Source organism: Hemitrygon akajei, chromosome 12 (genome assembly GCF_048418815.1).
Source record: "Hemitrygon akajei chromosome 12, sHemAka1.3, whole genome shotgun sequence".
Taxonomy (NCBI): Eukaryota; Metazoa; Chordata; class Chondrichthyes; order Myliobatiformes; family Dasyatidae; genus Hemitrygon; species Hemitrygon akajei.
Window position 1 is genome coordinate 81,723,017 of NC_133135.1, and position 16,366 is coordinate 81,739,382.

Consider the following 16,366-nt stretch of genomic DNA (forward strand, 5'->3'; position numbering starts at 1 on the left):
TCACTTTCAGTGAGTTTCAACCCAAAATGCATTGCTATTATAAGTATTTCCCCTGCGGAAATACAGAAACAATTAGCAACAATAACAGATAAAAGCAGCAAATTAATGCAAACATAACAAGTGAAGAACATATTTTCCAAGGGCAAAGTTTTGCACTGCTGTACATCTTAATCTGAATTAATTTAGTATTATCTCCAGGCTATTCACCAAAAGAATCCTCACTATCCAGGACATGTCCTCTTCTTGTTCCTACATTTCAGAGAGGAGGTACAAGCGTCTGACTCAATAATTTAGCAAGTTTCTTCTCCCCATCATCTGATCTCTGAATACTCCACGAATCCATGATCACTACCTTGTTCCACTTTTTTGCACTATTTATTTATTTTTGTAATTTCTGTCTTGGCACTACTGCTTCCACAAAACAACAAATTCCATGTCATGCAGATTGGTGGTAATTAAATCTGATTCTGATTATAAATTAAACAACAGAAAGGCAAAAAATCATAGGGTAATACCGTATATTAGTCAATTTATAAAAACACTCATGAATTTTCTCATTGTAAGGCTGTAAATCACAAAATGGAAGTCAAAATGAGTAAACAATTTGCTAATAGACAAAAGGCAGAAAATACTCACCAGCTAAATCTAAAAATAAAATTCACCTAAAATAGTGAGATACTAAAAGAGCAATTGAAACAGAGCTGCCAGCAAGCTCAGTACTTTGGAACATTGCTCCTGTGTAATTGTTATCTTCTTTAGTAGAAATAGTAGAAATAACATTCTTTTATCTTTCCTGCAGAGAAAAAACAGAAAGAATGTGAAAGCGTCTATTGCCCACTCGCCTAGTACATGTGCACTGTATCTGTTGTGGAAACATTAATTTTTCATCAAGTTGCTTTAATTATTTGTCATCTTCTGTTAATATATAACTTTATATATTCATTATGCATTACAATTTATTAATCTCTCACAGGCAATAAGATTAAAATAACTATTTTCAATTTGTGAAGCATTATTAAATATTTTATGAACTGTGTTATTAAATAGATACTTCATATACTGTACCATCAACATGGTCTGTTCCTGGGCTGTCTTATTGCAAATCAATAAACCAAGTATTTTTTTAATGCAGTTGTTCCAATTCAAAATCCACTGACATTATTCAGCAGAGTTACTGCACTGTTTACCCAAAAGCACAAAGTAATTTGTACTGTTGTCTTCCTTCAAGCGTCCTCATGGTTCAGATGATGTAGAATATGCAAGAGAAAGTTGTCAATCGATCTTGCTATTCTATAAAAATTGGGAGGCTTATAAAATGTGCATTCACATGTTTGTTACAATCCTACAGTCACTGCTATCCTCACATTAGCTTCATGTACTAGATAAGGTGACTGTTTCACATTGAACCTGGGCCAATTTTGAACCCCATGGTGGTATCTGCATGTTTTCCCTGTAACTATATGGATTTTCTTTGGGTACCTTGGTCTCTTCCTACACCTCCAGAACATGCAAATTAATTGGATATTATAAATAGCAGGTTAATTGGTTATTATAAATTAGCCCAATGCATAGGTGAGTGATACTTGTGCCAAATGGCTTTATGCAAAATATGAGAGTTTCCAGTACTAATGCTTTTTTAAAAAAAATGTACCTTCAGATTTATCTTGAAGTGAGTTGACTCACTTCTTAAATATTCTAAAATATTTGGGATGTTTTGAGCAACAAGCAATGTCTTAGAATCCCATTGGCTCCTGTGGTCTGTTAATGCATTATTTGGAATCCGAGTACATCAAAAGTAAATGAAGGAAAAACCTGAAGTAGGAACAATGTCCTTTGCCTTGGATTCTCAAAAGACCATCGTCTCAGCAATGGTGGTAATCACCCAAGCATCTGAATGTACAGTAGGGTAGCAAGCACTCCAATGTCTATAATGGGTAGTCAAGATCAATGCATTTCCAAATGGCACTAACTGCACCACTAGGCTCAAATAGAGCAGAATTCACCACACACCTATGACAACCTCCATCAATCGAGGCTCATGCTCAACAGTCCAACACCTCACCTCACACACTTACCATTGCTGTGGACATCAAGGCAGCAAGGGCTGTTCTTTAGTGGTGGCAAGGCTGGTCAGTGTGCAAGAATATGGCCTGCTCTTTCTAATTTTACATGGTGCCTTAATTTTCATTAGACACTCATGAGTCAATAATCATGCTGTCAGGGAACTTTCTTGCCCGGTTGCCGCATTGTAGCCAACTCTAACTTGGCCAACACCAAGTTGCACAATGAAGACACTGTCTGCAGGCACTGACCAGCATTGTCTCTTGTTGCAGGCCATCCACTTCTCTTCTATTACAGGCCATAGTTGCCAACGTGACACACAGGACAATGTATGTGCAGTCAACGGTACTTTATCCTGTGGGCTGTATGCAATCTTCAGAAAATTCGCTTGCTCTCTGGCAGGAGAGAATAGAATGTTCTTAGGTCTCTTGATTAGTGCAAGTGATTTTCTCCATACAATACTGGGATGTCATAAATATATTCAGCTCCAGCTCGTTAGAAACCCACCACAAAACATTGATCATCTTAAGTCATGTTGACAGCTACTGGCACTGTGGTCATAGAATACCATAGCACACAAAGTCACTTCAGCCCACTTAGTCCTCAGGCCAGAAGTCTCAGTCTCTCATTTACACTAACTTATTTTTATCTCCCCCCCCCCCACCATTCACTTACACACTTGATTGATCCATTATTGTCCTTTGACCAATCAACCTCCACTCCATACTTTTTACAAAACTGTAACAATTTATTTACAGAATAAACATTGTGTATTTACACGACAGTGAATAAATTCAAATATGATTACTACTACCTATAAAACACTTCATTCCCAGGGGGAGGGGCAGCACTTCCGAAATCCCCCACCATACAGCATGCTCCCTCTCCAAAGACAGCTGGGCATGAAAGTATCCTCAGAAGAGGGGCAGGCAGTCGGCCTTGGCAGACCCTTCGACTTTCCGCTGCCCGGACCCATGAATGGCCATCTTGGCCAGCCCAGGAGCAAGCCCGCCAGTAAATCCTCCAAGCAACCCGCTCCCTTCCGCATGGGCGCCCATATACAAGGAGCGCGGCGCTGAGAAGCAACCAGAACCCGAGCAGCAGCTCCTTCAGCTAGAACATAGGTGGGAGCGGTTGCAGCCCGACAAAAGCGTAGTACACTGATTCTTCCCGGCTGCAGACTGGGCAGGTGGACGGGTGTCAGTGAACCTGTTTAAAAACCTGATGCACGGTACTGCCCTGTGCAACAGCTTCAACCCCTGGTCCCCAGAGAACAGGGGAAGGGCCTCTGAATAAGGAGATTTCCACTGGGGCCGCCTCCGCTGCCAGATGGTACGACAGACCATCAAGGCGAGTCTGGTTGGCAGACGAAGTGGAAGGTGTGCAAGAGCAGCCCGCACAAGGAACGTTTTGGAGCGTCACGGAAGGGCATGGTGGGCATCCCGGCGAGACAGCTCACAGCGTGGTCTTTCGGTGCAGCCGGAAACCCCTCAACACCCAGCGTGATAGGATGGAGACCAAACACGAGGAAATCTGAAGATGCTGGAAATTCAAACACACACAAAATGCTGGTGGAACACAGGCAGCATCTATAAAGAGAAGCACTGTCGACGTTTCCGGCCGAAACCCTTCGTCAGGACTAACTGAAAGATAGTAAGAGATTTGAAAGTAGTTGGGGGAGGGGAAAATGCGAAATGATAGGAGACGGCTTATCTACTGATATCTACTATAAGCCTACAGACTCTCACAGCTACCTGGACTATTCCTCTTCCCACCCTGTCTCTTGCAAAAATGCTATCTCCTTCTCACAATTCCTCCGTCTCCGCCGCATCTGCTCTCAGGATGAGGCTTTTCATTCCAGAACGAAGGAGATGTCTTCCTTCTTTAAACAAAGGGGCTTCCCTTCTTCCACCATCAACTCTGCTCTCAAACGCATCTCTCCCATTTCCCGCACATCTGCCCTCACCCCATCCACCCGCCACCCCACTTGGGATAGGGTTCCCCTTGTCCTGACCTACCACCCCACCAGCCTCCAGGTCCAACGTATAATTATCTGTAACTTCCGCCACCTCCAACAGGATCCCACTACCAAGCACATCTTTCCCTCCCCCCCTCTGCTTTCCGCAGGGATCACTCCTACACGGCTCCCTTGTCCACTAATCCCCTCCATCCCTTCCCACCGATCTCCCTCCTGGCACTTATCCTTGTAAGCGGAACAAGTGCTACACCTGCCCTTACACTTCCTCCCTCACCACCATTCAGGGCCCCAGACAGTCCTTCCAGGTGAGGCGACACTTCACCTGTGAGTCGGCTGGTGTGGTATACTGCGTCCGGTGCTTCTGGTGTGGCCTTTTATATATTGGTGAGATCTGACACAGACTGGGAGACCGTTTCGCTGAACACCTACGCTCAGTCCACCAGAGAAAGCAGGATCTCCCAGTGACCACACATTTTAATTCCATGTCCCATTCCCATTCTGATATGTCTATCCATGGCCGCCTCTACTGTCAAAATGAAGCCAAACTCAGGTTGGAGGAACAACACCTTATATACCGGCTGGGTAGCCTCCAACCTGATGGCATGAACATTGACTTCTCTAGCTTCCGTTAATGCCCCTCCCCTTCTTACCCCATCCCAAACATATTTAGTTGTTTGCCTGTTCTCCATCTCCCTCTGGTGCTCCCCCCTCCTTTCTTTCTCCAGAGGCCTCCCGTCCCATGATCCTTTCCCTTCTCCAGCTCTGTATCACTTTTGCCAATCACCTTTCCAGCTCTTAGCTTCATCCCACCCCCTCCGGTCTTCTCCTATCATTTCGCATTTCCCCCTCCCCCCACTACTTTCAAATCTCTATCTTTCCTTTCAGTTAGTCCTGACGAAGGGTCTCGGCCCGAAACGTCTCCCTGCAGATGCTGCCTGGCCTGCTGTGTTCCACCAGCATCTTGTGTGTGTAGGATGGAGGCCAGTCTCCCTCGCAGCTCGAGCACCCATAGACCATATCCTCAGCGGCTGTCGGTCAAACCGAAGTCAGTTCCCTGAACCTCCCGCAGGCAGTGTCCCCGGCGGAGAAGGTGCGTCGCCAGCACATGCCATCTCGGGGGGCATCTCCCAACCCGGCTCGTATGTTGGGAGGAAACCAGGGAAAACTCATCTCGTCACGCAGGAGCGGTGGTCGGGATCGAACCGAGGGCGCTGGCAGCTCCGTTAGCTCCTCCACTCTGACTGTACAAAGTGCAGATCTCAAATAAAGATGAAATACCAACATTTCTCCATCTGTCCTTTGCTGAGATTCAGGGAGGAGGCTCTTATGTTTTGCAACTTCAAGACATTAAACTAATTCAAAGAAACTCACGGGAGTCCGAAAACACGAGTGCGGTTTGAGTTCAATTTAAACGAGCGCGCATATATCACGTGCAGCGTGATGACGCAGCAATTAACGTATTTTTGCATATAACTTAATTATTTAAACAAACAAAAATGCTTAATCAACGAATATATATATATAACTCAAATGTTATTGAAATATTAATCAACACAACACTCCTCCCTGCTTAGTTATAAAGTTCAATTCAATACAGAAGGCATTGGAACTATACACACAGTACAGTATTGTGGTCCGTAATGGTAGACGAATTTGTTAATCTCAACAACCGTTTTTGTTGTGATAAACACCAAAAACAGACTGGGCGTTATGACCCCGGGAAAGAACTGCTCAGTCTCATACAGATGAGATGATTATCACACACCCCGGGTGACCCACAAACATAACATGCAAATAACTGTATAACCCAAGCTAAAGTGTAACATAAATGAACTTGAACAGATACCATAATCCCACAAAAGCATTTTAATACAAGAACAATAAATAGCGCTGTTCATTAGGAATGGTGTGGTGGGCTGTCTATCATTTCCCCCCCCCCCCCCCCCCCCCGATCACCACACTACCCCCAACTGAGGGGTCAGTGGTCCCCAGCAACCCCAGAGTCCACAACAAAGTCCAAAAGTCCCCGTGGTGGTCGACACTGCAGCCTGAGGCACTGGGGGGTTTCTGGAGATGTGGTTGAGCACCTACATTGGGCTTCCCAGTTGGGGAATAGTTCCTTCACACAGGAGGGGCAGTAGACCCATACTCGGTCCCCAATCCCCAGTAAAGTCCTCTCGCCCGATGAGGGTATCATAAGCTTGTTTTTGGTGGCTGTTGGCTGTGCTTCAGTTTGGCTGAGCTGGATCATGAACAGCCCACAGGTGCCCCCTGAGGGGTTGCAGGTTCTCCAATCCGGCCTCACTGGCTCAGGAGCTCCTGTACAAAACATGAGCACAGTCAGCATGCACCTGGTGCTCTCCTGAGCTGCTGTCTGCTATGCCCACAATACTAGGGGTGGGAGGCGATCCCAATCGCGCTGGCGTAGGCTAACGAGAATGGCATGCTGAGTAGCCAAGGTGTGGTGAGAGTGCTCCACCAGCCCATGACTTTGCAGGTGAAGAGGGGTGGACAGATTTTGATGATTCCCAGCCGTCTGCAGACCTCACCAAATACCTCCACATCAAAGTTGCGCCCCTGGTCACTGTCGAGTTCCTTAGGGGTGCCAAAATGGTAGAAGCACTCCTCCAGGAGTCTTTGACAGAGCTTAATCGGAACCTGTCCACAATATTAATCAGTAACTCCAGCCGCTGCAAGCATGCCATGGTTGAAGTGTGCAACTCTTCAAAGTGCATGATCCAATTCACTAGGGGGTTCTTCAACAGAGCAACAGGCAGATGAGAACACTAATGCATTAAAATTCCTCTCTCAGTCACATATTGACTTGACTTAAAAGCATATTGCTTCGTTCTCATTGAAAATATCTTGGAATACATATAAGCCAGGAGGAATAGCTTCAATTTGAGGCTTGAGAAGGAAGTAGAAATAAGAATACATGGCCTTCTTGCATGCTTGCAGTTCTAAGTTTCTGTAAAGCCTTCCTAACAGATGAAATTGCTGGATCTGCGACTCTGTAAAAGTCTCCTTTTGCTTTTCAGTGAGAGAAGGTATGTAGAAAAATTAACCCTAGATCCCTTGTACTAAAGAAGAGGCACAACCATTTACAGTGGATATGCTCACAACTCAAGTGTTTGCTGTGGAACATCATAGAGAGTGGAATTTGAGGAAACCACTGTTGGAACTTGTTTTCTGTATTGGTAATCAATGAGTAACACTACATTGAAATTGGGTGTTATATTAATGCTATATTGATTAATCCAAAAATCTAGTAAGTATAATTCACTGATCTTCACTCAGTGGCCACTTTATTAGGTACCTCTTGTACCGAGTGTATGCTCATGGTTTTCTGCTGCTGTAGCCCTTCCACTTCAATCTTGGACATGCTGCACAGTCAGGGATGCTCCTCTGCACACCCCTGTGATGATGCATGTTTATTTGGGTTACCTTTGATTTCCCATCAGCTTGAACCAGTCTGGCCATTCTTCCGATTCTTTGTTGGTGCCACTTGATTGGCTGATTAAATATTTTCATTGATGAACAAGTGTATAAGTGTACCTAATAAAGTGGCCATTGAGTGTATTTGAGAATGAGCTCTTTCTGTTCGTACTGTTAACTGGCCATTGTGGCTCTCCAAATCTTGCCCTTCACACTTTCTGGTTTTCTTTGCTTTACCATTTGCCTGAACTCTCCAGACTTTCAATCCTGAAACTCCCATTAAAATTTCACCACTCTTTTTTCCTTTAAGTTGTTCCTCTTTAACTAAGCTAAAGTCACCCAGCCTAACATCTCTTCATGTGGTTCATTGCCAAATCTTGCCTGGCATTTTTTAAGAGGGTGCTATGTGTGTGAACGATTTTGTAGATAGATAAAATTGCCGTACAATTTTAAGCTGGTAGAAACATGCAGAAGCACAGGGAACAATGATCCCTCAGTGGATGGGACTATCAATGAACACAAGTGTAACGCATCAATGGAAAATAATAAATCATTGCAGATGATGGATCTTGATTCCAATAGGGACACTATTAATGGATATTACAACAGCATCATCAGCTGAGGCCCTACATAACCAAAGCTAATGAAGCTGTTTCTTTTTTTTCTGAAATGAAATGCACCTGCTTTTCTCTACATGACCAGCAGTGTTCATGCCCACATGAATAATATAATGAAAATTCACAGCAGTATTTTGAATAAGTGAGAGAACTCACCTGGCCTTCTGGCCAATAATTAGCACTCAACCAACAACATAAGAACAGATTTACTGGTTGAGTTGAGTTATTCTCTGATGTCACATGGTGACAAAACGTTTGCAAATGGATTGCCAAAATCAGAGAACAACTCAACCCAGCCATCAACTACCCAACCTACACATTTTTTCTGACTTATTTCCAACAGATTTACTAGTTATTATAATGTTGCTGTTGGATGAACTTGCTGTGCTTGCAACATTAAAACTGTTCCTGTATCACATTTGCAAGGATTTCCTGATATAGTGAAAGACACTTTATCAGTACAAATCTTTTTCTTTAATTAAAGCACCAGCAGTTCAAAGTTGAATGTAAATTTATGATCAAAGTACATGTATGTCATCATATACAACCCTGAGATTTGATTCCTTGTGGGCATACTCAGTATATCAAAGAACCATAATAGAGACAATGAAAGACCATACCTAACAGGACAGACAAACAGAAAACTGTGCACATATAAAAGAAAAAAAATAATAAAATATCAAGGGCAGGAGATGAAACGTCCTTGAAAGGGAGTCCATAGATTGTGGGAACAGTTCGGTACTGGGACAAGTGAAGGTATCCCCACTGGCTCAAGAGCCTGATGGTGAGAGTCCTGAGGCTTCTGTACCTTCTTCCTGATGGCAGAAGCAAGAAAAGAACATAACCTGGGTGGTGGGGGCTACTGCTGATTGATGCTGCTTTACTCCATGTAGATGTGCTCAATGCTGGAGAGAACTTTACCTGTGATGGACAGATCTGCATCCACTACTTTATGCAGGATTTTCCATTCAAGGGCATTTGTGTTTCCATACCAGGCTGTGATGCAACTAGCCAATATACAAACTTTTGTACTTTCCACCAAACCACCATCGAAGTTTGTCAAATTTCTAGATGTCATGCCAAATCTTCACAAACTTCTAAGGAAGTAGAGGTGCTGCCATGCCTTCTTCATAACTACGCTTACGTGCTGGCCCCTGGACTGGTCCTCTGAAACGTGAACAGCAAGGAATTAAATTTGCTGGCACTCTCCACCTCTGATCACCAAATAACGAGTGGCTCATGAACCTCTGATTCAAAGTCAAATTTCAAAGTAAAATTTATTATCAGAGTAGATATGTGTCACCACATACAACCCTGAAATTCTTTTTCTGTGGGCATACTTAGCAAATCTATAGAACAGTAACTGTAAACATTAAGAACTATAAACTGCAAACTGTGCAAATACAGGTATAAATAAATAGCAATAAATAACAAGCATGAAATAACAATATAACGGAGTCCTTAAATGAATATAGCTATCCCCTTTTGTTCAAGAACCTGATGATTGAGGGGTAGTAACTGTTCTTGAACCTGATGGTGCAAGTCCTGAGGCTCCTGTACCTTCTGCCTGATAGCAGCACGGGAAAAGAATATGGCCTGGGTGGTGAGGATCTTTGATAATGGATGCTGCTTTACTACGGCAATATTTCATGTAGATGTGCCCAATGGTTGTGAGGGTTTTACCCATGATGTACTGGGCTGAATGCGCTACCTTTTGTAGGATTTTCCACTCAAAGGTGTTGAGTTCCCATGCCAGGCCATAATGCAGCCAGACAGCACACTATCCACCACACATCTAGAGAAGTTTCGATGACATGCCGAACCTCTGCAGAATCCTGAGGAAGGCGAGGTGCTGTAGTGCTTTCATTGCAATAATATTTATATGATGGATCTAGGACAGGTCCTCTGAGATAGTGAATTCCAAGAACTTAAAGTTACTGACCCTTTCCACCTCTGATCCTCTGATGATTACTGGCTTATCGACCCCTGGTTTCCCTTTTCTGAAGTTTACAATCAGTTCCTTGGTCTTATTGACATTGAGTGAGAGGTTGTTGTTATTACACCACTCAGTTTTCAATATCCCTCCTGTATGCTAATTTATCACCCCCTTTGATACAGCCCACATCAGCAAACTTTATATGGTGTTGGAGCTGTACTTAGCCACACAGCCATAGGTGTAAAGTGAGTAGAGCAAGGGGCTAAGTGCACATCCCTGTGGTGCTCCTGTGCTAATGGAGATTGTGGAGGAGATGTTTTTGCCAATCCGAACTGACTGGGGTCTGCAAGTAAGAAAATCCAGGATCCAATTGCGCAAGGGGGTATTGAGGCACAAGTTGAGGGGGTGATGGTGCTAAATGCTGAGCTGTAATCGATAAAGAGCTCTTCTTGGGCACAGGTACGATTGAAGCAGGAGAGTACCACATGCTGCCAGTGCAAGAAATTGAAGATATCTGTGACATTGGAAAAAAAAAGTTGAATTTCCCCATGGGGATGAATAAAGTATCTATCTATCTATCTATCATATACCAACCAGTTGGTCAGCACAAGTCTTCAGTACTCAGCCAGGTACTCCATCCGGACTGGATGCTTTTCATGGATTCACTCTCTTGAGGGCAGCCCACGCTTCATCTTCAGATACTGAGACCAAAGGATCATCGGGAAATATGGGGGTGTGCGATGGTTCCTCCCTGTTCTGGTGGTCAAAGCAAGCACAGAAGGCATTGAGTACATCTGGTGATCTGATGTGTTGGGATCTCTGATGCTCCAGGTTTTATGCTGATGATAATTGGCAAACAAGCCTGATTGAAGTCCCCAGCTACGATTTGAAAGACAGCATCATGCAGTATCTCAAGCGGTTGATTATTGTCGGCTGCTGGTGGAATGTAAACTGCAGTCAGGGTTATGGAGGAAACTCCCTAGTAAATAGAATGAATGGAGTTTGACGGTTCGGTGTTCAAGATCAGGGGATTACAAGTTCAACAAAACTGCCACATCAGTGCACCACCAGGAGTTTAACATGTTAACTCAATAATTGTTCCCCGAGGAGCATTATTAACCCATGGATTACTTAAAGGGCTACATCTATCTCAATATTCAAACCAAACCAAACACAATTAAAACAAATAAAATAGGACAAAATTGTGATGCACATTATTTAAGGCAGTGATAATTAATTAGGTATTTAAAAGGCCATAGCCCAATTGCTTGGTAATAACAATACAGAGGTTGAGGAATCAAATCCTATCCATGGGCAGATAATGGTCTGCATCATACAAGGCTCAATGCATTATGCCCTACTGTACAGGACCTAGATAATTAAAGATCCTTCCTTCACTAACCCCAACATTAGTTCATCTGAATGGCAGGATAAATAGTGGGGGGAGTGAAGGAGAGTGGGTGGGGTTGCCAGGGAATTTTAGAAAGTAGTCTGTGGAGAAGGATCAGCAGAGCAGCTGACAATCCTGGATTGATAGTTAGATGGCGTTGGGAGATGGGCGGAGATTAATAATCAAAGGGGGTCCGGATTTGCGCAAGGGGCAGACAGAGAGGGAGGAAATGGATGATGGGGGGGAGGGTCAGCAGGTAAGGACTGATGAAAAGGAGGGATGGATGGGATCATTGCTGTATTGCTGCCACAAAAAAAAATCATGGCATATGTGAGTGATGATAATCCTGAGCAACACACACAAAATGCTGGAGAACTCAGCAGGCCAGGCAGCATCTATGGAAAAGAGTACAGTCGATGTTTTGGGCTGAGACCCTTCAGCAAGGACAAACATGATTCTGATATGCGTCCCTATCGTGAACTGAGAGTGGGAAGGGGGCAGGGAGAGGGCAATCTTGGTTGGGAAAAGAGGAAGGGAGAGGCGAGGGAGCAGGAAGCACCAGAGAGATATTTTGTTATGACCAATAAACTCATTGTTTGGAATCACATTACCTACCCTGGTGTCTCAGGACTGCTTATGTCTGCACCCATGCCACCCCACCTCTAGTACTCCTTCTCCACCACCTGTCCCACACCCCTCATATGGTGCTCCATTCTCGCCATTCCCAACATCCTTTGCTCCCACTAGATTTACAAACTCACTCTCCACCCCACGTTGACAAATACAGTGCTGTGCAAAAGTCTTAGGCACCCTAGCTATATATAATGTCTGTGTCTAAGACTTCTGCATAGTACTGCAGAAGGGGTCAGGGGAGATGGTGGGCATTGTCAGCAGCTGAAACGGGATGTAGAGGTGAGTGGGGGAGCTTTGTGGCTGAGTAACTTGATGATCAATGAAGGTCAGGAATCGGTCAACAGTTGGAGAATTAAGAGTCAGAGTGTCGAGAATTCATGAATGTGAGCAGGGTCAGCCACTGGAGACTGGTAATAAGAGATAGTTGCAGATGAGAAGTAGAAGGTCTATAGATTGATTATTAATGGTCAATTGATCAATAGGAGATGGTAATGGAAAGACTTGGCTTACTGATGGGTAGGTTTGAGAAATTGATTTTTGAGAACTTTGGAACCACAACTCACTGAGCAAGGTCGGAGATTGATGGACCTAGCAGAAGCAGTTATACTAAGTAGACTATACAGAGTGTCTTAACAGTATTGATATCCATGGGCAGGTGTCCTTTAATTAATTTTGAGTAATGTTTCTTCATAAGTTGCCTCCACGGTGATATGTACAGAGTAATTCCTGAAGGAAAACCATGAAACTTGGCCTTTGCTTCAATTAGAATCAAAACTTCCACTAAGTCACTAAATCTGAATTGTACAACCCAGAAAATGTGGTCCCATATTATCCAATTCCTAGTCAACACGGTGGGAGTACCTTCACAGGAAGGAAGCAGCTAGGCACCATCTTTTCAAAGGCAAATAAATTTAGGTAATAAATGCTGGCTGTGCCAATGATGCCTAGATCCCAGAAGTGAAGTGAAAAAAATTCATATCAACAAGGTGCGAATAACTATATTGGTTTGTTCGTCTATCATTGCAATTAGGCATTAGAATAGTTGCATAAATTATGTTTAGTTTATTTGTACCGATCTTTTATTTTCCTTATCCCGAAGAAGTTCTCTTCGTATTTCCAGGTGATGTGCTTCAGAAACATAATAATAATAATAATAATAATAATAATAATAATAATAATAACTTAATTATAGAACACTTTACATGAAAATTATGTAGTTCAAAGTGCTTTACAATGGAATAAAGTGCAAACATGAAAATAAAAGAGAAAAAGATGTAAGTTACAAGCAAGATTAAATAAATAGGTTTTGAGCTGGCAATTAAAAGGATGCAGAATCTTATAGTTTTAGGTATTGAGTTGCACAGTTTAGGATCATAGCTCAAAAAAGCTGATTTGCCAATTATCTTTTGAGGAAGGTTTTATAAATTTAACATATGGGCGGAAGAGGACCTGAAAGCTCTAGCAGGGTTATAAAATGAAAGTGATTCTGTGATGTAATCCATTCCCAGCCTATTGGGAGCTTTAAAAACAAGATTGAAAACTTGTTGAGCTTCTCTAGCATTTTGTGTGTGTTGCTTTGGATTTCCAATATCTTCAGAATGTATCTATAAGGAGAAGCACTGTCAACATTTCGACATAAAAGAAATATAAAAGTCTACTGCATCCGGTGCTCCTGGTGTGGTCTTTTATATATTGGTGAGACTCAACACAGACTGGGAGACTGTTTCGCTGAACACCTACGCTCGGTCCACCAGAGAGAGCAGGATCTCCCAGTGGCCACACATTTTAATTCCATGTCCCATTCCCATTCTGATATGTCTATCCATGGCCTCCTCTACTGTCAAGATGAAGCCACACTCAGGTTGGAGGAACAACACCTTATATACCGGCTGGGTAGCCTCCAACCTGATGGCATGAACATTGACTTCTCTAACTTCTGTTAATGCCCCTCCTCCCCTTCTTACCTCATCCCTGACAATATTTAGTTGTTTGTTTTGTTTTCCCTCTCTCTCTGCCCATCACTCTGCCTGTTCTCCATCTCCCTCTGGTGCTCCCCCCTCCTTTCTTTCTCCCGAGCCCTCCCGTCCCATGATCCTTTCCCTTCTCCAGCTCTGTATCACTTTCGCCAATCACCTTTCCGGCTCTCAGCTTCATTCCACCCCCTCCGGTCTTCTCCTATCATTTTGCATTTCCCCCTCCCCCCAACTTCTTTCAAATCTCTTACTATCTTTCCTTTCAGTTAGTCCTGACGAAGGGCCTCGGCCAAAACGTCGACAGCGCTTCTCCCTATAGATGCTGCCTGGCCTGCAGTTCTAAAAGTTACAGGAAGCCAATGCAGAGTAGCCAGGATGGGAGTGCTATGCTACATTATCCTGCTTTTAGTTAGAAGTCTAGCAGCGATGTTCTGAATGAGTTGAAGTTTGTCAACAGATTGCATTGGAAGACCAATGAAACATGATTGCAGTAATCTAGTCTATTTGATACAAAGGCATGAATTAGTTTTTCAAAATCATTACCTGACAGAAATGGATGTACCTTTGCAATATTTCTAAAGTATGGAAATGATGTTCTAGTTTCTTGCTTTATGTGGGAGTTAAAATTCAAATCTAAATCAAGGATAACACCTAGGCCTGTTATTTCTCATTTTATACTGGGAGCTAAATTCCCAAGTTTATCAAGAATTTTTTCTCTTTTGACTACCGAACCAACCAACGAATCTTCATTTAGTTTTAGAAAATTATTGCTCATCCATGTGTTTATTGCAGCCATACCAAAAGTCAGAGAAGATAGGGTGTTATCATCAGGCTCAACCAAGATGTATGTTGTATATCATCTACATAACTGTGGACATCATGTTTATGCTCTCTAATGTTATCTCTTAGGGGGAGCATGTACAAGAAGAGAAGGGAACCAAGAATAGCTTCCCTGAGCAATACCAAAAGGTATTTTGTTACCTCTTAGAAATTGGTCTGCACAATAGACAAAAAAAATTTCTCTTCAAGATCTATGAGCAAAATCAGTTAAGGGCACTACCAGAGAGGCCAACCCAGTTCTTAAGGTGATCTAGGACAACTTTGTGGTCAATTGTGTCAAAAGCATCACTTAGTTCCAGGAGAATTAGGGCTGAGACCCTGCTGTGCCTAATGTCACTAACAATCTTGGTAAGGGCCATTTCCGTGCTGTGGTTTGCTCTAAAACCTGACTGAAACTTGCCCAAGAAGGGAAGAATTGATATAGACAGTAGTTAGCTAGAAGCTCTTTATCAAGGTTTGGCTTTTTAAGTAGAATACAAGTACATATTTCTGCATTAGAGATGTTACTAGAATGGGGGTTTTTGTTGCATAAGTGACTCTCTTCCTCTTGCTTTATTGCAATATTCAGGAACGTCTATAAGCAGGGAAACATGGAACTGTGAATACAATTAGACCCTTTGGCCCCTTGTCCATGCTAACCTTTTGCCTGCATTTGGCCTGTATCCCTCTAAACCATTTCTATGTACCTATCCAAATGTTTTTTAAATATTGTAATTATAAGACCTAAGACTATAAGATATAGGAGCAGAATTAGGCCATTTGGCCCATTGAGTCTCGTCTGCCATTTCATCATGGCTAATCCATTTTTCCTCTCAGTCCCAATCTCCTGCCTTCACCCTGTATCCCTTCATGCCCAGACCAGTTAAGAATCTATCAACCTCTTCTGTAAAAATACATAAAGATTTGGTCTCCCCAGCCCACCTATGGCAATGAATTCCACACATTCACCATCCTCTGGCTAAAGAAATTCCTCCTTTTATTCTTCTAGAAGGACATCCTTCTATTCTGAGGCTGTGTCCTCTGGTCTTAGACCCTCCCACCATAGGAAACATCCTCTCCACATCCACTCTATCAAGGCCTTTCACTACTCCATAGGTTTCAATGAGGTCAACCACTATTCTTCTGAATTCCAGTGAATACAGGCCCAGAGCTATCAAATGCTCTTCATATTACAAGCCGTTCAATCTTGGAATCATTCTTGTGAACCCCTTTTGAACCCTCTCCAGAAGATTCAACGATACCAGCCTCTACCACTTCCTCTGGCAATGCATTACCTATGTTTTGACTCCTGTGTATGAAAAAGTTACCGTTTAGGTTCCAGATAAATATTTCCACTCTCACTTTGTAATTTGGACTCCTCCTACCTCAAAGAAAAGACTTTGGTTATTCACTTTAACTGTGTGCCTCAGGATTTTATAAACTTTTATTATGTCTCTCCTCAGTTTCCAATGTTCCAGGGGGGAAAAAGTCCCTCCTTATCTAATTGCTCCTTTTAGCTGGGCA